Source organism: Oncorhynchus nerka, linkage group LG7 (genome assembly GCF_034236695.1).
Source record: "Oncorhynchus nerka isolate Pitt River linkage group LG7, Oner_Uvic_2.0, whole genome shotgun sequence".
Classification (NCBI taxonomy): domain Eukaryota; kingdom Metazoa; phylum Chordata; class Actinopteri; order Salmoniformes; family Salmonidae; genus Oncorhynchus; species Oncorhynchus nerka.
In genome coordinates, this window is record NC_088402.1 from 49,758,729 (window position 1) to 49,785,798 (window position 27,070).

Here is a 27,070-nt window from a genome sequence, read left to right on the forward strand (position 1 = left end):
CAGTCATCACCATTTCCTATTTTCCCTCATCTGACCAGGTAGTAAATAGCCTCTCCTTCAAGTGTGGTAATTGGTAATTCTCTCTCTCTCTCTCTGTCTCTCTCTTTCTCTGTCTCTCTCTCTCTCTCTCTCTCTCTTTCTCTTTCTCTCTCTCTCTCTCTTTTTCTCTTTCTCTTTCTCTTTGTCTTTCTCTTTTTCTCTTTCTCTCTTTCTCTCTCTCTCTCTCTCTCTCTCTCTCTCTCAATTAAATTAAATTTGCTTTATTGGCATGACATAACATGTACATATTGCAAAAGCTTATTTTGGATATTTACAAAATAAAAAATAAAAATGAGAATCAAAATGGTCAACGGGACAACAGTAACAACATTATCCATACATTCAACAATAAGCATACAGTAGAGTACATGTGCAGGTTGATTGGTCTGTCAGACACCCTGAAAAAGGGTTTCAAATTTGGGGAAATGACACTCTCTAATTGTTTTATATTTTTGACATTTTGTCAGGAAATGCAGCTCCGTCTCAGGTTCTGCTGTTGTGCAGTGGTTGCACAGCCTTTCGTCTACAGGCAGCCAGGTTTTCCTGTGTCTACCCTTCTCAATGGCAAGGCTGTGCTCACTGAGCCTGTACTTTGTCAAGATTTTTCTAAGGTTTTTATCAGTAACCATGGTCAAATATTTAGCCACAGTGTACTGTCGATTTAGGACCAGATCGCACTGCATTTTGCTTTGTGTTTGTGCTTGTGTTTCCCAATAAGCAATATAGTTTTGTTTTGACTGTGTTGTAATTTGGTTTATCCTGATTGATTGGATGTTCTGGTCCTGAGGCTTCAGAACTTGGAGGGCTTGGTAATGATATGAGAGGGGTCACTGTATTTTAGATGTTTCCAAAACTTGTTCTTTTTTTGAGTTTTTATTATTAGTGGATATTGGCCTAATTCTGCCCTGCATGCATTGTTTGTCGTTTTCCTGGACATGTAGGATAATCTTACAGAACTCTGCATGCAGGGTTTCAATGGGGTGTTTGTCCCATTTGATGAAATCTTGTTTTGCAAGTGGACCCCACACCTCGCTGCCATAAAGTGCAATTGGTTCAATGACATATTCAATTAGTTTTAGCCAAATTTTAAAAGGTATTTCAATTTGAATTAGCTTTTTAACCTCTCTCTCTCTCTCTCTCTCTCTCTCTCTCTCTCTCTCTCTCTCTCTCTCTCTCTCTCTCTCTCTCTCTCTCTCTCTCTCTCTCTCTCTCCTCCCCCTCCCTCCCTCCCTCCCTCCCCTGGCAGAATGGCAAACACGCCACATGTATATCAAACAGAATGCATTAGCAAGTCGGTGTGCAATAATAATATTAACTTCACGTACATTACAGAGGTGCCCTCGCGGGGATTTGAGAAAAAATACATTTATTTCTCCAACAGTTCTTGTGGGCCTACTTTTCAATTTAAAACCCATGTATCTATCTAATGCGGCTATGACACTTGTGATGACACTCTGTGTCTATATTAAGTGAGGCGGATGGATAAGGCCGCAATGCTGGTGTGTCGTTGTCTCATTAGAGCTCTGGGCGTCATCTCCCATATTTGATCTAAAAATATGCATCATATTATAACAACTGTGAATGGCCCGATCCTTCCATACTCAGTGAGCGACATTTCAAAAGCAAATTGGTGGAAATAAGTCCGGGGGTTACAAGACGCTGCAGTCACACAGAGAGGCACTGAGCTTAATCCCCCGTTGTATGCTGTGGTTAGGACAATAAGACATCAGTGGAGAATGACTAACCTGCTGCAAATAAATGCTCTATTTCCTTTCTTAGGAGCTGAACTGTGGTCCTTTGTGATTAGAGAGCCGTTCTGCCCAGACTCAAGTTCGGCCTATCTCTTTCCTTGTGCTCATATAATGACTCGATAAAATGTATTTAATTGACCGCCTTAATGATTATATCATCATGATCAAGTCAACGATGAGAGTAGATAGTAGAGAACAATATAACTTCTTTACCCATTGGCCAAAAAGAGTTGATATGTTTTTTTTTCTTCTTTTGATCCTTTAATTGAAGATGTCAGACACATAACACTCAGGCATGGTGAGAGACATGCCGCTGTAGGTCAGCCAACAGGTTGCCATGACAACACGGGAGTTTCGGCTGACAGTAGGGTTGGAAAGAGGTGAGCGCTTAACATTTTTAATGAATGCAGTTCCGCGCGCTCCCAGCCAGCATTTGTTAAGACACCGTTGGCCCGACTATGCGGGGAGTAACTGCAGGTAGACCAACCGAAATGTTCCTGAATCTACCATGTTAATTAGTTTGCTGATGGATAAATATAAACACAAACCTCATCTGTTTAATTAATTAGCATGTTAACACATTATCATCTGTTCTTTCATCAATGGACCTGGAGCACTGATGCATGTTCTCCCTCAATGCAATATACTGTCTATAAAAGTCATGGAGACACTTGTCTGTTCCTCTCCTGTTGTCTGAGCTGTTCCAATGTGAAGCTCTTTTGAATAAGTTTCTATGCTGCATAAAAGGCCCAGTGCTAGTTACACTTCACACTGCAGTATTATAATGAGAAACTAAAAGGCTCTTGCACTAAGAGCAGCAAACGTCTAACTGGTATCCAGTGTCAAAATAATCAGCAGTAGAAGCCAACCTGGGAGGAAACCTTGCTATTAAATGTGACTAATGATTTTCCACGATATCTTCAATTTGCATAATGAACTGTACAGTATAAATAAAAACATTTTACCGAATTGGAAACCAGGAAATTATACAGTACCAGTCAAAAGTGTGGACACACCTACTCATTCAAGGGTTTTTCTTTATTTTGAATATTTTCTACATTGTAGAATAACAGTGAAGACATCAAAGCTATGTAATAACACATATGGAATCATGCAGTAACCAAAGAAGTGTTAAATAAATCAAAATATATTTTAGATTTTAGATTCTTCAAAGTAGCCACTCTTTTCCTTGATGACAGCTTTGCATACTCTTGGCATTCTCTCAACCAGCTTCACCTGGAATCCTTTTCCAACAGTCTTGAAGGAGTTCCCACATATGCTGAGCACTTGTTGGCTGCTTTTCCTTCACTCTGCAGTCCAACTCATCCCAAACCATCTCAATTGGGCTGAGGTCAGGTGATTGTGGAGGCCAGGTCATCTGATGCAGCACTCCATCACTTCCCTTCTTGGTCAAATAGCCCTTACACAGCCTGGAGGTATGTTGGGTCATTGTCCTGTTGAAAAACAAATGATAGTCCCACTAAGCACAAACCAGATTGGATGGAGTATCACTGCAGAATGCTGTGGTAGCCATGCTGATTAACCTCTCTGCGCACCGAACCCGTTAGCGTGATTAAATTTGACAACATACGGTGATCGCTACATAAATAGTCATATTAAACATTCATGAAATTACAAGTGTCTCACATGGGTCAAAAGCCTAGAATCTTGCTAATCCAACTGCGTTGTCAGATTTAAAAAAGGATTTACTGCGAAAGAATACGATGCGATTATCTGAGGACAGAGCCCCATAAAAATAACTATTTCAACCAGCACAGGCGTAACAAAATCACATATTGCAATAAAATAAATAGTTTACCTTTGACGATCTTCCTCTGTTTGCAATCTCAATGCTCATTGCTGCACAATGAATGGTCTTTTGATTGATAAATTCCGTCTCATTCCATATTCGACAACACATTCGATGTAAATACACACACTAAACGTGACTTTATCCAGTCATGTTTGGTTTCATTGCAATCAACTGGTTTGTTTGTAACACAACCAAACTTGATGGGTCATTTCGCGGGACGTATTGACTGAAAGAAATCGATTTGAAGACAACAAGTAATGACATCATTGTGCACCAATGATATAACCTCTGTTTCGTTGATTGACTGTATTTTAGCCCAATGACCACTGATCGTCTTGAAATCTAGCTGGGTAGATAGCCAATGAGCTGAGGTAAACGACAATATGTAATGTTTATGTGTTGGAAGACCAACCCATGTAGTAAACTCCGGCGTAAAGAGGGTCATTCGCCATTGAAGATTCATACTGGAAGGAGCCAGGCATGTTACGCACAGCAATATTTTGGTAAAGCGCATCTTCAGCTGTTTATATATTAATCAGTATGGCGAATAAGTCGGGGAAAGCTAAATCTAAGTCTAGATATACAGATGTACACACAATTTTAGAAGAAATTGATCGGGAAAGTGAGACAGAGATTGTTGGAGGACGATTCATTTAGCTAGCATAGCTTTGATTCCCAAATGGAGGAATATTTTTTGAACGGAGAGGACATAGTTTTGGATTGGTAAATTCTTCTCATGCTAATGCCGTTGTTTGAAATTAACAATATAAAATATTATTTGTGATTTATTTGTAAAGTACACGTTGGCTATACATTGTGGGTGGGGGTATGTTTGTATGTATGTGTATGACCCATAGCCTATGTTTGTATGTATGTGTATGACCCATAGCCTATGTTTGTGTGTGTATATATACATATTGTGGATTAGAGGGAGCATGGCTGAGATGCGTGTGTCTGCCGCTCCACCCCACCCCACCCCCACATGAAATAGCCTATTTGAGGCTGTTGAGAGGAGGGGCAGGCCCATAACAATGGCCAAAGTTAAATGGAGACAGTAGATACAGCTGGTCTGTCATAATATAAATGAGACAGTAGATCTAGCAGGTCTATAATAATATATTCAACCTTATGTTCCCTGTACTCTATATATATATATGTTTATTATACCTGTTGATACAGGGCTCATATGTGAAACTATTCTAACTGAACATTTTCTTTCACAGTGACACTGACTCCGAATGGGAGCCCCCAGTTCCAAGGTGTCCATCCCCCACTGAAGCTGGTTCATCCAGCCGGACACATGTTGTCTCAGCACTACTGGGGCATGGACCGCAAAAAATGGCCCCATTCCAATTGCAATAAAGGACTACAATAAGGGCATGGGAGGTGTGGACCTGTCAGATGCGCTGATAGGCTATTACAATGTTCTCCATAAGACGATGAAATGGTACAAAACCTTCTATCATTTCATCGACATTGCTGTGGTGAATGCATTCATCCTACACAAGGAAATGGAAAGCCCCCATCTCACAGCTAGCCTTCAGAGAGCTGCTCATCAAGGAGCTTGCTGGCTACAGCACCCCAGCACCACTGCACCACGTTCTGGCCCCTCTACCTCTGTCCCTTCTGCTCCTGCCACAAGTGGTGTTCATCTGCCCTAATTTATTTCTGCAGGCATGGATGTGCCTCAGGGCCAAAAGGGCACAGCATGGAGGCGTCGCTGTGTTCTTTGCTAAATGAAGTCCCCCATCACCTGCACCACATGCTTGGTGACCCTCTGCTTTACAGCAGAAAGAGACTGCTATGGCACCTGGCATCAGCAGCACAATATTGCGTAGAGGACTGAGGGTCTTCCAAATATTGAAAGTGTTATTTTGTAAATGTATATTTTTTCCCCCATGTTATTTCTCCATTTTCTGGGGGGTTGTGTTATAATACCATTTTGGTATTTTGTATATAGTTAATCCATTCAAAATGTATAACTTCACCAATTTGGCCACTTGGGTACATTTGGGCTACTTGTGTGGGACACCTGGGTGACTTCATGATAAATGTCATGTAGGAACACTCATTTTAGAAGTTATCATTCTGAAACTTTGCACAAGTACTCTGTTGCCCTCTTCTGTTTTTCACTGAAATTGTCCCCATCGTCCGATCTGAATGTTTGTTTTGTCTTGTTCATTTTAAAGATGATGATACAACAATAAAAATAAAAAACATGTTTTTTTTCATTGTATTATCTAAACCAGATCTATTGTGTTATATTCTCCGTCATTTAATTCACATTTTCACAAACTTCAGAGTGTTTTCTTTCAAATGAAACCAAGAAAATGCATATCCTTGGTTCTGGGCCTGAGCTACAGGGCAGTTAGATTTGGGTATGTCTTCAGGCGGAAATAGAAAAAAGTAGGGAGGTAGCTGTAAGAGGTTTAAGTGTGCCTTGAATTTAAAATAAATCACTGACAGTGTCACCAGCAAAGCACTCCCACAACATCATACCTCCTTCTCCATGTTTCACGGTAGGAACCACACATAAGGAGATCATCCATTCACCTTATCTGCGTCTCACAAAGACACGGCGGTTGGAACCAAAAATCTCAAATTTGGACTCATCAGACCAAAGGTCAGATTTCCACCGGTCTAATGTCCATTGGTCGTGTTTCTTGGCCCAAGCAAGTCTCTTCTTCTTATTGGTGTCCGTTAAAAATGTTTTCTTTGCAGCAATTCGACCATGAACACCTGATTCACGCAGTCTGCTCTGAACAGTTGATTTTGAGATGTGTCTTTTTTGCTTGAACTCAGTGAAGCATTTATTTGGGCTGCTATCTGAGGAGCAGTTAAATCTAATGAACTTATACTCTGCAGCAGAGGTAACTCTGGGTCTTCCTGTCCTGTGGCAGTCCTCATGAGAGCCAGTTTTCTCATTAAGATTGATGTTTTTTTGCGACTGCACTTGAAGAAACTTTCAAAGTTCTTGAATTTTCCGGATTGACTGACCTTCATATCTTAAAGTAATGATGGACTGTCATTTCTCTTTGCTTATTTGAGCTGTTCTTGCCATAATATGGACTTGGTCTTTTACCAAATAGGGCTATCTTCTATATACCACCTCTACCTTGATATACATTCTACAAATTAACTTTTAACAGGGCACACCTGTTAATTGAAATACATTCCAGGTGACTATCTCATGAAACTGGTTAAGAGAATGCCAAGAGTGTGCAAAGCTGTCATCAAGGAAAAGGGTGGCTACTTTGAAGAATCTCAAATATATTTTTTATTTGTTTAACACTTATTTGGTTACTACATTATTCCATATGTACTGTTTCATAAACAATGTCTTCACTGTTATTCTGCAATGTAGAAAATATTCAAAATAAAGCAAAACCCTTGAGTTGAGTATGTGTGTCCAAACCTTTGACTGGTACTGTACATCAAATCAATTGAAGCCGAGGGGCAGCTTTGCCCCGCTTAAGAACATCTCCTAGGGAAACAGTGATTGTGTTGTCTTACCTCTTCCAGTTTGTATGTGATCATGGTGAATGCCCTGAAGACACAGTCTGTAGAGCCGGTGATGGTGATGATCCTCTCTGGACATGATCCCTCTGAAATGTTGACTCGTGCACTGCTCTATAGGGAGACAGACCAAGAACTAGGGTCCCACTTTATTAACATTATATTAGAAGAGGGAAAAGGATGAGAGCAGAGCACATGTTGGGTGGATGGAGAGAATAGGGTGAGGGCCACATGCAAGGTAAGGAGGACAGAATGGGATTAGCATGAGTAAGGAAGTAAAGTAAATGGAAGTGATATGGGTAAGGGGAAAAGAGTCATATGGATGAAGGACAAAAATAAAAGGTCAAATTTAGCAAACTCCAGACCAGTAAATACACCCTGTCCTACAGATAACTAACAATAAATAGCAGGATCATCATACAGGGAATTGACCTCGCTGTAATTTAACCCCAGGCTGGTACTCTGATCCCTCCATCCAATGTCATTTAATTTATCTCCAGAGCCCTGGGGAATGGAGAGTGGACACGCGTGTAGTAGAGGTATGATGGTACTTTAACCTCTATGATGTTTATTACAGTTATCCCACTGAGTCATTCTGACAATGTGGAGACAGAGAGGGCCTGGGGAGGAAGCCAAAGAGCCTCACATAGGGGGAACTAATTAAAGGCCTGTTTGTCTGACTGACGGACTGGGTGGACGGATGACTAGCATGGATGACTGATTCACTGGCAGACAAATCCAGTGGCTGTATAGGGCTACATGCTCCCTCAGTCTAACTGCCTATGTTTATCATTCTGCTTCATAAAGTAAAATATAATAGCTTTGCATCAGGAGTCAGAGTAATTTGAACCAACACAATGGCAATCTAATTACTTTTTGTACAGAATGAATCAAGTGCCATCGGATCAACTGCACCCTTGAGGTTTATGAGGGAGAAATAAGAGAGAGACATAAAGGGAGAGAGAGGGGTAAGGCAGAGATTTAAAAAAAAACTGGACTTAAAATGGGAGAGAGGGAAAGAGAGACTTAGAATAAAAAAGAAACAGGGAGAAAGAGAGCTTGACACTGAGGCAGATTTTTTAAATATATTTTTTATTTTTTTAACTAGGCAAGTCAGTTAAGAACAAATTCTTATTTACAATGACAGCCTACTGGGGAACAGTGGGTTAAGTGCCTTGTTCAGGGGCAGAATGACAGATTTGTTCCTTGGCAGCTCTGGGATATGATCGGGCAACCTTTCGGTTACTGGCCCAACGCTCTAACCCTTCGGCCACCTGCCACCACAAAAATGGAGAAGAAGATATGGAAGGAGAGAGTGTGAAAAAGGGAGAGATTTATTGAAAGAGAAGAGTGGCCAATGGGCAGGTCAGACTATGAGGCTGTTCTGTATCGCCAGTCAACCTTCTCAAACATCCACAGAGGGTTTTTGGGTTTAATATTAATGGAACTCTACACCACGCATCGCAAACAATATTAGACACTATCTCCTGTTTGATTATGTTTTGCCTTGAACGATAACCTTTTTTTTGTGATGGTACACTTCTGTACTACACAATAACTGGAACATAAAGATTTCAGATAAATAAAGCATATTGACGCAGATACCAGATGTGATATTGATAGCTTTGGAGCTAGATGATATACATTTATTTAATCAATCAATGACAGGCTTTACACTGGATGCATTATGGTAATGTCGAGCACTCGTACACATATGATGGACAGTGTTGATAGATAGGAAGCTGGTAACATACCTCCTCCCGTATTCTTTTCACCGTCTCTCCTTTCTGGGAAAGAGGAAGATGAAAGACAGCGTTGAAGTGAGGTGTGTGGTTTGTTTATTAAAAAGTACTGGCCTCTCAGTGTGTCCTCAATTTGCAGCTGGAAATCTGCCTGCACTTCCAATCCCTATTAAACTGATACCTTTCTTCATGTTGACTCTATTTCCCCTCCATTGAAAAGTAACCTAAGCTGTCATGGAATAGAAAAGTAGAGTCCTTTTTCAGTCTGAGACGTTTAGCACAAAGCCACTGACATACAGTATTCTCATCACATCCTAAATGTATAAAATATAGTAAATACAGTAAAAACTGCCCCTTTTTGTTCACATCTATATCTACTCTTCTATTATCGACTAACGTCTGTCCTGTCCTTGTGAGATCCTTTCTGTGGGTCCAGCGGTCAGCTAGCCAGCCAGCCAGTCAGTCACTCCACCCAGGCTCAGGAGTAAAATGAAGTCACACCTCTGTCATGCCTCCTCTGCCAGCTTTAGATTGCCACTCCATCTGTCACTTTTATATTGGCCTCAGCCCATCATTCTCTCTTCCTGCTTCTAAACGATTCTACCAACTACACCCATGACATTGACAACCGGATGTTTCCTAATAAAAACGCACCCATACTATTTTGTGTACTCAGCCACACTGTTATTTCACACTAAATAGAATGCTGGTGTGTCATTTGGGATACTGTAGAGGATGTTGGGCTGAAGCCTAGCCGAGAGATAGAGATGAGGAGGGAGAATGGAGTTATTAACACACGTGGATGGAGAGCCTGGTTACCGCCACACACAGCATTTCTCACCTTCCCACTTCTTCTCCATATCTATTTATCCCCTTTTTTCTCTCTCTTTTCTCTCTCCCTCTCTCTTTCTCAATCTCTCATCCCCTCTGTGTCGGTTTCCCCCTCGTTCCTTCACTCTCTCTTCCCCCATATTTCTTTATCCCTCTCCTCCGGCTTTCTCTTTCTCTTAGCCTGTGCTCTATTTCAAGGCTGCAGGGCTAGTGGGAGCCAGCGAAGGGGTAGAGAGCACCCTACACGCCCTCCTAGAAGACACTATAAACTGATCACAAGGGTCTGACGGTAATATGCCTTTTGGAGCTCCGTTTCAACCGGAGGTTTGCAGTCAATGCACTAATGTTTCTGTTTGATGGATTACCATACTGCATTAGGGAATGGAGAAGGTTTTAAGTGGGTTGGTTTAAAGCAATTACATTTGCAACTGGGAAATACAGTTAGCAAAGTGTGTCAGGAGGCCTTATGTTTGTTTTGCTTCTACAATAGAATGGAAAGATATTGACTGATTGGGAAAATCAATCCACATAGATTGGCTTATGAATACTTACAAAATGGCATGGTTTCAAGTGTCTATTTTTAATACAGGATAATTCCCATAGTGCAATTTATAGTACAATATTAATACAACTCTAGAAATAGTCTTCATTGATCTGAAAATAGTCATCCCTTTGTGATAACAGCATATCTCAAGGATCAAAAAGCCCTTCTGAATACTGTATCTCTTCAGAAAATAGTTATAAATAACATAAACGATAGAAGAAAAAGATAAGTCTTCTCACCTTGCCAATGATACTGCCAACCTCCTGAAAAGCCAAGAAGAAAAAAATACAAAATTCATAAATTAAAGATATACAAGATTTATTGAAATATTTAAACACAGACTCCTTTAAACATACCATATCGACCTCTTTATGTGCTAAATCAACATAAATATCTTAAACAAATCTCTCATTTGTATTATTTAAATTCTACAGACTAAGCAGAGCAGGGACATGAGTCAATAGGAAAATCATATTACATACTGTAATTACATCCTAATACTTTAACTAATCTCTTACAGATAATTCCTGTATGGCTACAGTTCTTCCAACAACTATTCTTATATATTCCCAGATATTTCCATTCACTTAAACCGTCACCTCATACGTACCTTGCCGTGCATGAGCAGTCGGAGGGTGAGGGTCACACCCAGACCCCCGTCTCCAAAGTCCTGCTCACAGTTCATAGTAATGTGGGAGTTGCACACAGGGAGACGCATGAACGAGGCTCATCCAATGGTCACGCTGTCAGACGAAGGCTGCTGCTCCCTCTTCCTCTTTCTCTCTCTTCTCTGTCCCTCCCCAGTCCTACAAAGTAAAGAAAATGCAATATGTCAGATTTGATACCTGTTTGGTATCAATACAACTAGATATCAATACAAACACCCTTACTGATTTGTTGTGTTGTTTTACCTCAACATTGTAATGATGTGATATGAATTAGAATGTCACTTTCCAATAGGAAGTCAATGGAGAAAATATCCGGTTTGCATGGCAAGGCCTTCCCAAGGCAGAGCCACCATCACATCTCAATCTCATAATACAGGATGCTTGAAAAATAATCTAAATTCAAGTACAGGGTTAGGGAAGTACAGGGTTGGTTATAATATATATAGCTGGCTGCCACACCAGTAGCAAACTAAGTGCAAAGTCCCAAAGAACAAATGAAGAACTGTGAAATCACATGCTGGTGATTTTGATAAATCACTGTTTATCGAGTTATTCTCCAGATTCATTCACTCAATGCCATTCCAGCCCCAGCCAAGTCAGGAAGTAGTAAAAAAATACAAATGGAAATGGAAAATTGCCAATGTTTTTACCATGGGTATTTTCAAGTGATGTATTAAATTGCATTCATTTCCTGAAATGAATTGGAATCGACCCCAACTGTCACATTATATGCACTGCAGTCCACATAATAACTCACAGACACACACATTAGTCCCAGCCCTCTACACTAACACTAATAATGATACGTCTAATTTGCACGATGCTCTCTGAGATACTCAGAGCAGTCCAGCCGACAATGGAGTCCTTACATGTGGATTATGTTCTGCACTTGTCCCCTCTAGAGTGACTCATGTATCCCATCCTCCCTGTCTGGTCAAGGCCACTTGTTTTAATAGGACCGCAGCTGACTGTCCGCCAAGTGCATTCCACCTAGCCTACAATACCCCAGTATGCTGCTGTCCTAGTGTTGGAGCCATCACTGAGAAACACGATCGCTTCCTCTGACTTCCAGCAGGTGCCTCCTTATTTATCAGCCAGCCTCTTCATATCCCTTTATAAATTGGTCGAACTGTGTTAGGGCGGCATGTGGATGTAAATGGGTTCATGTTGTTTTTGTGCAGGCACATTGGGGTATGTCATATGTGTGAAGGTCATGTTAAATCAAATGGCATCTGCTTTTTGATGAGGTGCTATTCCTGAGACATCCATTCTAGGCAGGTTTATTGTCTTCACTCAACTAGCGAGTTTATTTATGTACTCTATGCATGCAGAGGCTTAAACCTAACATGCCATCCCTCTCTGACTATCATATGGTAGCTTGGCTACTGCTTGCCTAAGCCTGTGGTGTCCTGTTCATGACCACAGCATTGCAATGCTTGTCTGTCAGAATCAGCCAGAGAGCAAAGTAGAGTGGCGGTGATAAGATCTAGAAACAACTTCTGCTTTAAAGAGACAGATTGACTTTGGGGTTTTAGGCTGGGTTTCTGTCATGCCCTGACCTTAGATCCTTTTTTTATGTCTCTAGTTTAGGTTGGTTAGGGCGTGAGTTGGGGTGGGCATTCTATGTTTTGTTCTATGTTTGTATTTCTATGTGTTTGGCCTGGTATGGTTCCCAATCAGAGGCAGCTGTCAATTGTTGTCTCTGATTGAGAACCATACTTAGGTAGCCTGGTTTCGCCCTTGAGTTGTGGGTAGTTGTTTTCTGTTTTGTGTGTATCACCTGACAGAACTGTTTCGTTCTCGTTATTCCTCGTTGCTATTTTGTTTAATGTTCAGTTTTGATTAAATTTACAACATGAACTCTTACCACGCTGCGTTTTGGTCTACTTCTTCTTCCACCAACAACAACCGTTACAGTTTCTGTATAAGCACTTTGTGATAACTGCTGATGTAAAAAGGGCTTTATAAATACATTTGATTGATTGACTTGATAAAATTATACAGGCTTGACTTGATACAATTATACCGTGGGGTGTTGGGATTGAGCGTCCCAAGATTAACACAGAGACAGGGAGGTTTTAGTCCGCAAAAACAACTTTACTAAGACAGAAAATAAACATAACAAACAAAATCACTTAGGTTTGGCTCGGTCCTTCTTCTCTACTGTGGCTTGATGTTGGTCTCTCCCCAATCTCCCTCGCGGTGTGCCACCGTGCTCCTTTTATTTAGCCTCCACAGCTGGTTGGCACTTTCCTGTCCGTGTCGGGGTGCCCAGCTCCCGTATTCCCAGCAGAGGGAGCCAACATCGCCTCACGTACCTCTCATCTATTACCATCCCCCGGGGTAGACCTCCTGGGATACCACAGCTAATTTACTACTATATATTCATGCCTCATGAGGGATGTGTGAAACTTATTCCTCAGCTTGAGGTGTCCCCAATTGCGCCAGTGAATAGCTAGCTTTTTGCCCTGCGCCGACTGGGAAGACGCTTCAGCAGGGTGTTCACGTGCTTGCAAGGCACAGGTTCCGAGTTTGTGCCAGGTATGGGCCGAAACGGGAGGAAGTGGTACTCGCTAAGCAAGCATTGTGACGTCCTTTACAACTATCTGTTGTTACACAAAATTGTGGCCAGAGGATGCTTTCTACAGATAAACAGAAAAACAATCATTCACTCTCTTATCATTGAAAGAGAAGTTTACCTTTGTGTGCATTCGGGATCATGCTCCGAAATACATGTAATTATCATAGCGCATACATTTACGTAACGGCACGCTAACTAACGGCACGCTATTACGCTGTAGGGCACGGTGGAAATGTTAGCACTTTATTGCATTAGGAGTTAATGGGTGGAAGGATCATTATGTGCTGCTCTCTGGACTGGTAACAGGGCATGTGCTCTGTGTCTGCAAGGTGAGGGGACAGTGGTGAGCCTCTGAACTAACCCTTTCCCAAAATCCCAAGCACCAGCGTTCCAGAATGAACAGAGCCCTTCTGTTCTAAATTAGAACTCAAATCTACTCAGAACTAAGGGCAGGGGAAATGGCGAGGAACCAGACTGCACTGTAGGGTGAGGACAGGGCGGAGGCAGGGTGGAGAGCAGCTAAGGCAGATACACAAGTCCTGTTTGCGATTGGTTAAATTCTGATTAACCTCTCTGGGGTAGGGGGCAGTATTTTGACATCCGGATGAAAAGCATGCCCAAAGTAAACAGCCTTTTACTCAGGCCCAGAAGCTAGGACATGCATATAATTGGTAGATCTGGATAGAAAACACTCAGAAGTTTCTAAAACTGTTAAAATAATGTCTGTCGCTATAACAGAACTGATATGGCACGCAAAACCCTGAGGATAAACCCCCCCTCCAATATTAATATATTTTCAATGGCTATTACTTTAATTATAAGGCCAAGTACTCCCAGATTGCAGTTCCTAGGGCTTCCACTAGATGTCAACAGTCTTTAGAAAGAGTTTCAGGCTGGTTTTTGGACAAATGACCCAGAAATTGTGGTTTTTCTAGGTGGCTCCCATTTTGGCTGTAGTATTTCCAAGCGCGTGAAAGAAAGCGTGTTCTTTGGTATTTTTCTCCGGTAAAGACAATAACGATTCTCCATCTTAAATTTGATTGTTTATTTGCATATTAGGGTATTTAAGGTTTGATTATAAACGTTGCTTGACTTGTTTGGAAAAGTTTATTAGTAACATTTGGGATTCATTTTGTGTGCATTTTGATGGAGGGAAAATGGGTGGATTATTGACTGAAATGTGCCAGAGTTTTTATGGATATAAAGAAGGACATTGTCGAACAAAAGGACCATTTGTGATGTAACTGGGACCTTTTGGAGTGCCAACAGAAGAAGAACATCAAAGGTAAGGCATTTTTTATATCGCTATTTCTGACTTTTGTGTTGCACCTGCCTGTTTGAAATATGTTTTTGATGTGTTTGTATGCGGGACGCTGTCCTCAGATAATCGCATGGTTTGCTTTCACCGTAAAGCCCTTTTGAAATCTGACACGGCAGCTGGATTAACAAGAAGTTAAGCTTTATTTTGATGTATAACAGATATATTTTCAAGAATGTTAAATATCTGAATTTAGTATTTTTGAATTTCGTGCTCTGCAATTTCACTGGATGTTGGCCAGGTGGGACGCTACCATCCCACCTACCCTAGAAAGGTTAATTACCTGGGTACATATTCACAAAAAAAGTTTTAAAGTCATTACGCGAAAAACATTCTAACATTCTCCCCCCAAAATACATTTGACTTTCCACTTGGTTATTACACTAAATCACTAAATGACACACAATTTTACTGCAGAGCCCCTAGTCCTGCTCAATATATCTCAGATAGCCCCCTTGTCCTATCCCCCACGCGCGGAGTTCCGCACCTAGCTTATTTGGTGCCTCCAGAGATGCAACCTCGCTCATCGTCACTCAATACCTAGGTTTACCCCCACTATACTCACACCCTACCATACCCTTGTCTGTACACTATGCCTATCCTACCACCCCCAGAAATCTGCTCCTTTTATTCTCTGGTCCCAAAGCACTAGATGACCAGTTCTTATAGCCTTTAGCAGTACCCTCATACTACTCCTCCTCTGTTCCTCTGGTGATGTAGAGGTTAACCCAGGCCCTGCAACCCCCAGCATCAGTCCCATTCCTCAGGCGCTCTCATTTGTTGACTTCTGCAACCGTAAAAACCTTGGGTTCATGCATGTTAACATCAGAAGCCTTCTCCCTAAGTTTACTTTATTCACTGCTTTAGCACACTCCACCAACCCTGATGTCCTAGCCATGTCTGAATCCTGGCTTAGGAATGTCACCAAAAATTCTGAAATGTCCATCCCCAATTACAATATTTTCCATCAAGACAGAACTGCTAAAGGGGGAGGAACTGCAATCTACTGTAGATATAGCCTGCAGAGTTCTGTCATACTATCCAGGTCTATGTCCAAACAGTTCGAGCTTCTACTTTTAAAGATCCATCTCTCCAGAAATAAGTCCCTCACTGTTGCCGCTTGTCATAGACCCCCCTCAGCTCACAGTTGTGCCCTGGACACCATATGTGAATTGATTGCCCCCCAACTATCGTCAGAGTTTGTACTGTCGCAGTTGTAAATGAAAACTTGTTCTCAACTGGCCTACCTGGTTAAATAAAGGTGAAATTAAAAATAAGAATAACTACTAGTCTGAACAACAGACTTTCTGCATGCTTAACACTGACACAAATGACTGATGGTTTTCACCTGCAATATCAGTTCTGTTATACTCACAGACAATATTTTGACCGTTTTGGAAACTTTAGAGTGTTTGCTATTCTAATCTGACAATTATATGCATATTCTAGATTCTGGGCCTGAGAAATAGGCAGTTTAATTTGGGTACGTTTTTCATCCAAACATCAAATTACTGCCCCCTACACTCAACAGGCTAACATAACTCAGAGTGTTTTCTTTAATGGAAGCTTTTCTAATATCAAACAAGTGTGGTGTACCACAGGGCAGCTCTCTAGGCCCTCTACTCTTTTCTATTTTTACCAATGACCTGCCACTGGCATTAAACAAAGCATGTGTGTCCATGTATGCTGATGATTCAACCATCAGCAATCACAGCTAATGAAGTCACTGAAACCCTTACTAAAGAGATGCACTGTTTTGAAATGGGTGGCCAGTAATAAACTGGTCCTGAACATCTCTAAAACTAAGAGCATTGTGTTTGGTACAAATCATTTGCAAAGTTATAGATCTCAGCTGAATTTGGTAATGAATGGTGTGGCTGTTGAACAAGTTGAGAAGACTAAATTACCTTGTGTTAACTTAGATTGTAAACTGACATGGTCAAAACATGTAGATTCAATGGTTGTAAAGATGGGGAGAGGTCTGTCTGTAATAAAGAGTTGTTCTGTATTTTTGACACCACACTCCACACTGCAAGTCCTGCCGGCTCTAGTTTAGTCTTATCTTGATTATTGTCCAGTCATGTGGTCGAGTGCTGCAAAGAAAGACCTAGTTAAGCTGCAGCTGGCCCAGAACATAGCAGCATGTCTTGCTTTTCATTGTAATCAGAGGGCTAAAATAAATACTATGCATGCCAGTCTCTCTTTTCTGAGAGTTGCGGAGAGTCTGACAGCATCACTTCTTCTTTTTATAAGTGTGTTGAAAATCCCAAATTGTTTGCATAGTCAATTTACACACAGCTCTGACACACACACTTACTGTACCCCACCAGACATGTCACCAGCAGTTTTTCACAGTCCCCAAATCCAAAACATATTCAAGAAAGCGTACAGTATTATATAGAGCCATTATTGCATTGAACTCCGTTTCATCTCATATTGATCAAATAAACAGCACACCTGGTTTTAAAAAACAGATAAACCAACACCTCACAGCATAACGCCTCTCCCCTGTTTGACCTATATAGTTTGTGTGTATGTATTGATATGTAGGCTACGTGTGCCTTTTTAAAATTGGTGGAAAAAGTATTAAATTGTCATAATTGAGTATAAGTAAAGATACCTTAATGGAAACTGACTCAAATAAAAGTGAAAGTCTACCCAGTAAAAGACTACTTGAGTAAAAGTCTAAAATATTTGGTTTTAAATATACTTAAGTATAAAAAGTAAGCATAATTTTCAAATGTACTTAAGTATTAAAAGTAAAAGTATAAACCATTTCAAATTTCAGGGTCACACTCAGACATAATTTAGCAATGCTTGAAGCACAGCGCTGTTTATGACTTCAAGCCTATCAACTCCCGAGATTAGGCTGGCAAACCTAAAGTGTCTATAAGAACAATGTATATGAAACACAAATGGTATAGAGAGAAATAGTTGACGCGTCATAATTTCTATAATAGCTACAACCTAAAACTTCTTAACTGGGAATATTGAAGACTGTTAAAAGGAACCACCAGCTTTCATATGTTCTCATGTTCTGAGCAAAGAACTTAAACGTTAGATTTTTTACATGGCACATATTACACTTTTACATTCTTTACCAACACTGTGTTTTTGCATGATTTAAACCAAATTGAACGTTTCATTATTTATTTGAGACGAAATATAATATTTTTTATGGTTTATATTAAGTAAAAATAAAAGTGTTCATTGTTCATTCAGTATTGTTGTAATTGTCATTATTACAAACATATATATAAAAATGGGCAGATTAATCAGTATCGGCTTTTTCTGATCCTCCAATAATCTGTATCGGTATCGGCGTTGAAAAATCATAATCATTCAACCTCTAGTACAGATACCCCCAAAAACGACTTAAGTATTTTTACTTAAGTACTTTACACCACTGGTTCTATCCTTGAGCTGTTCCTGTCTATTAATGTTATTTATTATGTTATGTTTCATGTTTTCGTCACTCCTGCTCCTGTGCCTGCTCCTCCTCCCTGACACTCGAGGGCACCAGGCTGCCAATCATTATGCACACCTGTCACCATCATTACGTGCATCAGCGCTCATTGGACTCACCTGGACTCCTTCACTTGATTGATTGCCCCTCTATATCTGTCTGTTCCTCAGTTTGTTCCCCGTGTCAGCATTGATGTCATTATGTTTTCCTCTGTTCAGATGCTGTCATTGTTTGTTTCCTGTCTGTTATCCATTAAATGTTCACTCCCCGTACTTGCTTCTTGTCTCCGAGCATCGGTCCTTACAGAATGCTGACACCACAACTTGAAGCATCAGGGAGTTTTTGTTTTTTGTTTTTGTTGGTGACGTCGGGTAAGGGTGCTGCTGGTGAAGAACCGGGGGTGCCTCAGCTGGCTCGTCAGGCTTCCACGCCTTAGCTGGTTGGCTTGGCAGGCTCCCACCCCATGTCATGCCTCAGCCGGTTCGCAGGCTCCCACGTGTCCGCTGGCTCGTTGGGCTCCCACGCATCCACCGGCACGTCGGGCTTCCATGCCTCAGCCGGCTCGTCTGACAGCCATGTCTCGGCCAGCCCGTCAGGCTCGCCCAGGTGGGACACCGGGTGCAGCCCCAAGAGGGGGGATACTGTCACGCCTGCTCCCGTTTCCCATCCATGGCACTCGAGGGCGCCAGGCTGCCCATCATTACGCCCACCTGTCACCATCATTACGTGCATCTGCGCTCATTGGACTCACCTGAACTCCTTCACTTGGTTGATTGCCCCTCTATATCTGTCTGTTCAAATAAAACTGAATAAAATCGCAACCAGTGAGTTAATTTTAAAAAAGCATTGTTATAGCAACAAAGGTATTCATAATTCATGTATTGAACTATGTACTACAGGCACCGCTATTTTCGAGAGTCAGAGAGATCTCGCCACCACATTAACCAGCAGAAAAGTATACGCCTCCCTGTTTTAGAGGGAGACCACTCGTCCACTCCACACCCTAATGAGGGAGACCCGGCCTGTCTTTGTGTTGCAGTAGGCTCCAAACATAATTATGAAGGAAAAATAGGATAATCAAAATCCCAAAGATAAAGGGGAAGGGTTCATTTCGACTGGAACAGAGTGAGGATGGTGATGATTTGATGTTGCCTTTGGCAGAATTCAATCAAGACACAACACATTCTTTAGCTCTAAGTGAAATGGAAAATAAGTCTATACTGTAAAATAAAGAATTTGGCGAGTTCTGAACTTAAAGACGTTCCACTCGAGGATGCAACAGTGCCTTGATTATGGCTGCTTCTCCCTTTCCCTCAGAGAGAGAGAGAGAGAGAGAGAGAGAGAGAGAGAGAGAGAGAGAGAGAGAGAGAGAGAGAGAGAGAAAGAGAGAAAGAGAGAGCCAGGGATAGAGAGAGAGAGACAGAGAGAGAGAGAGAGAGAGAGAGAGAGAGAGAGAGAGAGACAGGGATAGAGAGAGAGAGAGAGAGAGAGAGAGAGAGAGAGAGAGAGATAGAGAGAGAGAGAGAGAGAGAGAGAGAGAGAGAGAGAGAGAGAGAAGGCTTGGGATGGAAACTGCAAAGAAACAAGACAGGCTTGAAATGAAAGACCAGTGTTTTACCAATTCAATTCAAACATAACAATGTACATATTGCCAAAACTTATTTTGGATATTTACAATATAAAAATGAGAATCAAAATTGTCAACGGGACAACAGTAACAACAATAACCAAGTGTCAAAATAACCATACATTCAACAATAACAATCACATAACAATAACAAATAACAATAATTTATCTCTCAGTGTCCTTCTCTGTTACTTCTAATGGGAGTGGTCAAACCTCTGCACAGGGTGGGGCTTCCCTCTTCTATCCTTCCCTTTGCTTCAGATCCAGTATTAATCTGGAACGTAAGCCAGTTTACTGCCTCAAAAAGGAGTCAAACAGCCTTGTCCTTCCCTGGTACTCTGCTGGCTGGTCATCTGAGCCTTAGCTCACTTTGTGCTCCCACTAATGTGGTTTTCTAAGGGAAATATATTTCACATGTAATCTGAGTTCATTCTCAGGCAAATACAGTCAGAGCACAAGTGTTCATGTTGCGGAGCAAACATAGCATATGGGATATGTAATTGAACAGCACCCAAATCTCACAGAATTATACAAGGAATCAATATTATGGGATGCATTGTGTCATGGCAACTTGTAGAAACATATCATGATAGGAAGAAGAGAGTGACAGCCCTCTCTGACACTATCATGAGACTTGTGTTTGTGAGCTTGATTTGTATTATTAGTGGGTGGGGTTGACAACTGATACCATAAAGTCAGTATGCCACTCTGTTACTACATAAAATGCCCGTTGTCTCTGGTTGTCCTGTCAGCCCTCAATCCATACTAGCTCACGCACTGTGAAAGGGACTCATAATTTGCAAGCAATACACAACAAGACCCAAGTGAAACAGACTGGTCTCATAGACTAGACGCAACACAGTAAACGTAACTCCAGAACACTCAAATGAGTATGATATATTACGTTTCGTATGGTTACCTAAGATAGAAGGTTACTTAAGGTAAACACGATGGGAGGGTGATTGGGTGGGCATTAAATGTGAACAACGCAAGGGTTGAGTGGTCGAAATTCATCACACACAACTTTAGCATTTTAGCTAATTAGGAACTTTGCAACTATTTACTACCTTCTAGCTAATTTGTGTCTACTTGGAATGTTAGCTAACCTTTACCCTAACCTTAACCTTTTAACCTAAATCCTAACCTTAATCCTAACCTTAACCCCTAACCGCTAGAGCTAATGTTAGTCAGCAAGCTAACGTTAACCACAACAAATTGTAATTCATAACAAATCATTTTGTTTTGGAAATTTGTTTCACAGTAAAACATATTTTGCATCTTCAAAGTGGTAGGCATGTTGTGTAAATGAAATGATACAAATCCCCCCCAAAGATCATTTTAATTACAGTTTGTAAGGTAACAAAATAGGAAAAATGCCAAGGGGGCTGAATACTTTTGCAAGGTACTGTATGTTCATTTGTGTATGATATTTTACAAATTACAATTGGTATGATGTGTTAATGAAGTTTAAAAACATACAATATGTTACGAATTTCCAAAACAACATGTATACCATACATCATACTAAATAGGGTGTCTCAGATTTATGCACAGAATAATACATAATGCTCTGAGACCAAGTTGAGTGGAAACAAGCAAAACAGGGGAGAAAACTGATCATTCTTTCTGGTTGACATTCACAATATCAAAAGTCTCCATGTAAGATGGTGACGGAGAAGAAGGCAGACGTTTTACATGCCCCCAAACGATTGTATTTTTTGATTGTTTATTTGCGTTGTTTGTAACTTATTTTTTAAACAAATTTTGTACATAGTATTGCCACTACCGTCTCTTATGACCAAAAATAACTTTTGGACAGCAGGACTGCGATTACTCACCATGGACTGACAGAATCCTTTTTTTCCTTTAATGAGTCTGACGAGGCCGACGTGATCGATATACTGCTTTCTCGGGAACAGGCCCAGATCCCTGTGATTTGCATGAAGAGGAGGCGGAGAAAAATGGGCCGGAGGACAGGCCGCATTCTGAGAATTCGTAGGCGATCAACAAAAAAACCCACTTCCTTCCATTCTGCTAGCAAACGTGCAATCTTTGGACAATAAAATAGATGACCTACGTGGAAGATTAAACTACCAACAGGACATTCAAAACAGTAACATCTTATAATTCACGGAGACATGGCTGAATGACGACACTATCAACATACAGCTGGCTGGTTATATGCTGCACCGGCAGGAGAGAACAGCGGCGTCTAGTAAGACAAGGGGCGGCGGACTATGTATTTTTGTAAATAACAGCTGGTGTACGATATCTAAGGAAGTCCCGAGCTATTTCTTGCCTGAGGTAGAGCAGCTCATGGTAATTTGTAGACCACACTACCTAGAGAGTTTTCATCTGTATTTTTCGTAGCTGTTTACTATCCACCATATTCAGAGGCTGGAACTGACAGCATTGAATGGGCTGTATTCCGCCATAAGCAAACAAGAAAACGCTCACCCAGAGGCGGCGTTCCTAGTAGCAGGGAAACTTAAATCCGTTTTTACCAAATTTCTATCAGCATGTTAAATATGCAACCAGAGGGGAAAAAACTCTGGACCACCTTTACTACACACATAGAGACGCATACAAAGCTCTCCGTCTCCCTCCATTTGGCAAATCTGACCATAATTCTATCCTCCTGATTCCTGCTTACAAGCAAAAATTAAAGCAGGAAGCACCCGTGACTCGGTCTATAAAAAGTGGTCAGATGAAGCAGATGCTAAGCTACAGGACTGTTTGCTAGCACAGACTGGAATATGTTCTGGGAATCCTCCGATAGCTTTGAGGAGTACACCACATCACTAATTGGCTTCATCAATAAGTGCATCGATGACGTCATCCCCACAGTGACTGTACGTACATACTCCAACCATAAGCCATGGAGTACCGTCAACATCCGCACTGAGGTAAAGGCTAGAGCTACCGCTTTCAAGGAGTGGGACTCTAACCCGGAAGCTTATGTCTGTAGTCATGAAGTGCTTCGAAAGGCTGGTCATGGCTCACATCAACACCATTATCCAGGAACCCAAGACCCACTCCCATTTGCATACTGCCCCAACAGATCCACAGATGATGCAATCTCTATTGCACTCCACACTGCCCTTTCCCACCTGGACAAAAGGAACACCTATGTGAGAATAATATTAATTGACTTCAGCTCAGCGTTCAACACCATAGTGCCCTCAAATATCATCAATAAGCTAAGGATCCTGGGACTAAACCCCTCCCTCTGCAACTGGATCCTGGACTTCCTGACGGGCCTGCCCCCAGGTACTAAGGGCAGGTAACCACACCCGCCACGCCGATCCTCAACACAGGGGCCCCTCAGGGGTGCGTGCTCAATCCCCGCCTGTATTCCCTGGGGCTGCAGTGGAGCAGGTTGAGAGCTTTAAGTTCCTTGGTGTCCACATCACCAACAAACTAACATGGTCCAAGCACATCAAGACCGTCATGAAGAGGGCACGACAAAACCTATTCCCCCTCAGGAGACTGGAAAGATTTGTCATGGGTCCTCAGATCCTCAAAAGGTTCTACAGCTGCACTGGTATGGCAACTGCTAAGCCTCCGACCACAAGGCACTACAGAGGGAAGTGCGAACGGCCCAGTACATCATTGGGGCCAAGCTTCCAGCCATCCAGGACCTCTACACCAGGCGGTGTCAGAGGAAGGCCCTAAGCATTGTCAAAGACTCCAGCCACCCTAGGCATAGACTGTTCTCTCTGCTACCGCACGACAAGCGGTAGCAGTAGCGGTACAATAGTGCCAAGTCTAGGTCCAAGAGGCTTCTGAACAACTTCTACACCCAAGCCATAAGACTCCTGAACACCTAATCAAATGTCTACCCAGACTATTACACCACTGCTACTCTCTGTTGTTATCATCTGTGCATAGTCACTTAATAACTCTACCTACATGTACATATTACCTCAACTAACATTGACTCTGTACCGGTACCCCCCTGAATATAGTTTCACTATTGTTATTTTACTGCTGCTTTTTAATTACTTGTTTCTTTTAAGTAAGCATTTCGGTGTTGTATTCGGCACATGTGACTAATACAATTTGATTTGATTTGAGTTGATCAGTTGATGTTGCCACTCGTAAGGTATTTGCTTTCATGGCATGTGTGAAGTCATCATTAACGAAACTATAGTTCCTCTCAGTAGAGCATGAGAGAATAGAACAGTACAAGGCAAACATTCAGATAGCTAATGATCATTACAGAGGCCATGTTTCTGTGATGTCAGCCCTTAGCTCCAAGTGGCTGCTAGTTCCCAATCTGGTCTCAGAGCAGTTTGTTTTCTTCGGTACTTACATCTGGCACACTACATTTAGTATGATATCTTACGTTTCGTATGGTATGTATTAATTTGTAAATGTACATCATCTATTCTGTATGATATGTTACAAATGACAATTTCTATGACATGTTACAAATTACAATTTGTTTTGGCTAGAAGGGCTAATGCTAATGCTAAATTTAGCTAGATGGCTAACGTTAGCTAGGCTAGGGGTTAGGGTTAAGGTTAGGAGTTAGGTTAAAGGTTTAAGGTTAGGTTTAGGGGAAGAGTTAGCTTAAAGGTTTAAGGTTAGGGTTAGGGGAAGAGTTAGCTAACATGTTAAGTAGTTGCAGAGTAGATAAAAATCAATAAGTACTTGTCCATGATGACATTCGAACCCGGAAACTTTGGATTGCCAGACATTTCTGTTATACGCCACCGTTCACACCCAACCTCCTTTTGTTTTTGCCTCAAGTAACATTCTGTCTTATGTAACCATGCCAAACGTAACATATCATACTCATTTGAGTGTCCCAGATTTAAATGTACTATGTTAGATGATTATCTAGCATGCTTTGGGTACTGCTATAATGCGAACTCATTTTGGGAGAATGTAAAAAAAAATAAGAGTAGTCCTTAACTGGTTTAAAAAATCACTGACTATAGCAGTTGGATTATATTTTTTGAAAAACAGGACCCAAAAACAAAGCTAGAATTTATTTAGTTAATTTACCTTGTTTTCACTTTCAATTGCACATCTTCTATTATTAGAGAGCTTGCATTTGCACCATACATAATTCAAAATACTTTTTGGCATCAAACTGAATACACTTTGGCATGGTATTAACTCAAGCTTTTATCCCAGTCCAGGATGAAGGTCAATCTTTCTCTCTGCAGAATTACTTTCCCCCTCTTCATCTGCTCTTTCATTACTTCCTCACACTTTCCTCCTGTCCAGAGTCATGCCCAATAAGGGAGCTTGCCCCCTCAGATTTGTCCTGTTTAAAATAAGTATTTTTGTTTTGTTTTCTCAGAAATACTACTAGCCGTTTTATGAAGTTGGCTTTAGACATATATTTTTTTACATAGAATTAAGCATAAGGATTATGGCTCTAGAATTGCAGGACTGCATGCGAGTGGGGGACCGCCTCCCGACCAAACCCAGCCATCTTGACATACTTTGTGCCTCCTCAGATTTTTGGGGTGCTTCCATACTCCAACCCAGAGCATGAGTCAGAGAATCTGACACCTCATTGGAGAGCAGTCAGGAGAAGAGAGAGAGAGATTTGAGAGAGATGGGGGGGTGAGAGAAAGATAGAAAAGAGAGACAGAGAGGGAGAGAGTGCGAGTGAGAGAGAGAGAGAGAGAGAGAGAGAGAGAGAGAGAGAGAGAGAGAGAGAGAGAGAGAGAGAGAGAGAGAGACAGAGACAGAGACAGATACAGACAAAGAGGGAGATCAATAGCTTCTAGAACAAAGTAAGCTAAGGATATGAGAAGCTTGTAGCTTTCAGTGTTGTTTTAAATCTAACACAGAAATTTGCCCAGAGAGGCCCAAAACAGACTACATGAAACCAAATTACTGCATAAAAGAACAAACAATACTGAAATACCTTAATGTTAAATATAATGGAATGGCATTTGGCGCCACATCCCGTACATGCCCAACCCCTGCTGTCATTCAAAGTAACCTTGCATCATATTGAAAACGGCAGCACACGCCTGATTGGTAAAACACACTTTACTTCAGTTAACCAACAGAGCCTTTGTCTGAGAATGGCATACTTACGCCAAACACTACCATGTGTGGAGGGTTGAAACACAACAGGTTATTACATAAGCTCCAAAACAAACGGAGTACAAATCCAAAAATAGTGCAGTCCTTGTTAAATATTTCAGGCACTCAGCAGCTGAGGAGGGGGGGGGGACTTCTCCCTCCAGACGCGGTGTGTGGTTGCGAAAACACACTGATGCAGAGGGCCGGTTGAAAGAGAAACCTTCATTTAATGCACTGCCTTATAGATTGGCTCCACAAAGCAAAGCGGATTACTGTCACTAAGACAGCCCCTTAGCTCATTTTCTTCATATATATACACTACTTCACACCACTTACTTTTGAAGTGCTGTGGTGTATACTGCAGCAGTTCAGGCTCTTCATTGTGGGTCTATGCACAGCTTGTAAGTCACTCTGCATAATAATGTCTGCTGACTGATTAAAGTGTAAAATACTGGTCTGTGTAAGCCATCCTCATGAGACTGAAATTCACTACCAGGATTCCACCTGTTAGTGGTAGCAGTAGTAGTATTATTACTAGTAGTATTAGTAGAAGAAGTAGCAGTAGACGAAGAAGTAGAAGAAGAAGTAGCAGTAGTAGTAGTAGTAGCAGTAGTAGTAGTAGTAGCAGTAGTAGTATTAGTAGTATTAGTAGCAGTAGTAGTATTAGTAGTAGTAGTAGTAGAAGTAGTAGTAGTAGTAGTAGCAGTAGCAGTAGTAGTATTAGTAGTAGTAGTAGTAGTAGCAGTAGTAGTAGCAGTAGTAGCAGTAGTAGTAGTAGTAGTAGTAGTAGTAATAGTAGTAGTAGTAATAGTAGTATTAGTAGTAGTAGCAGTAGTAGTAGTAGTAGTAGTAGTAGCAGCAGCAGTAGCAGCAGTAGTAGCAGTAGTAGTAGTAGTAGTAGTAGGAGTAGTAGTAGTAGTAGTAGCAGCAGCAGCAGTAGTAGCAGTAGTAGTAGTAGTAGTAATAGTAGTAGTAGTAGTAGTAGTAGTAGTAGTAGTAGTAGTAGCAGTAGTAGTAGTAGTAGTAGTAGTAGTAGTAGTAGTAGTAGTAGTAGCAGCAGCAGTAGTAGCAGTAGTATCAGTAGTAAAACAATCTGATTACTTGACCAAAGAACTACTCC

General features: G+C 41.3%; 1 pseudogene; it reads right to left on the reverse strand.

Annotated features, from left to right (window-relative positions):
* Positions 1-27,070, reverse strand: part of LOC115131825 (poly(rC)-binding protein 4-like) — a 48,622-nt pseudogene that overhangs the window by 17,976 nt on the left and 3,576 nt on the right.